The sequence below is a fragment of the Selaginella moellendorffii genome, unplaced genomic scaffold (genome assembly GCF_000143415.4).
Source record: "Selaginella moellendorffii unplaced genomic scaffold, v1.0 SELMOscaffold_6, whole genome shotgun sequence".
NCBI lineage: Eukaryota > Viridiplantae > Streptophyta > Lycopodiopsida > Selaginellales > Selaginellaceae > Selaginella > Selaginella moellendorffii.
Genome location: NW_003314267.1, coordinates 1,085,871 through 1,087,005, shown reverse-complemented (window position 1 = coordinate 1,087,005; position 1,135 = coordinate 1,085,871).

Here is a 1,135-nt window from a genome sequence, read left to right as displayed (position 1 = left end):
TTAGCTTTTGGATTGATGCAAATACGCTCTTCATTAGCTTTGGCATTATAAAGTTTGGCTTATGGATGTGTTGAGGAAGATATTGTGAGTTGCATCACCATTTCTTCTTTCACATTGAAGTTAGCTTTTATGAGACTTGTGATCATTGTTAGAAAAGACTTGGCTATAGACTTCTTCGAACTTTTGGTTTGTTTGAGTTTTATGCTCATTGTTCCATTTGTTAGAAGTTGTTGGGGAAGACATTTTGGCTCATTAGCTTCGATGTTGAAGTTGGCTTTGCATCTGGCAATCATTAGTGATGATTGACTATCATCTAGGGTAGTTGATTGTCCTTATCACAAGTTTTGCTTGATTATTGTTCGTTTGGAATTATTTGCTATTCTTCGGGATGGTAGATTCTTTCTTCAACGATGACTATACATCACTATATTGATGGGCTAATTGACGATCTTTTATGATAGTTGGTTGTTATCTTTGATGGCTTATGGCTTTTCGCAATTCCACATATTATTTGTGGTTTACTCTGGTTTGGTCTCTTGGGATTGAGACATCAGTAGGATGTTGCTGACACTTGCTTAGGCAACTTGAGTTCCTTGGTGTTATTGGCTGGGATCTATCTGGATTGGCTAGTGCGATGATTGGCATGAACACTATATTTGCTTGCTTTGCAACATTCATTTTGTTTTATTGATTATTGCCCGAGTTAGTTCTTATAGATTAGGATGTTATTTCCTTCGAGTGATACATTCGCGAGTATTGTGCTTGTTAGTCAATGATACTTTGTGTTCTTTGAGTTATCTTTAGTAAGTTGTTTGGCATCCTGTCTACCATCTTTGGTAGTTAAGTTTTATCATTGAGTTTACTTGATGATATACTTGCTATTGAATTTTGTTGGATGGTTAATCCTATGTTTTCCAATGATAGTGATCTTGGTGGTTCCTATCCTGTAATACTAGTTTATCAGATGATAACATACTTGGAATACTTGTGTGTTCTAATATAAGATTTATTCACTGATAATTCCGACTCTAAGATATCATTGTCTATGACTTTGATATTGTCCATCTATTGTTCTTTGAGTTTAGGCCAGTATAGGTAGACTGGCTTCGGCACTTCGTGTGCATGGTGAAATCTC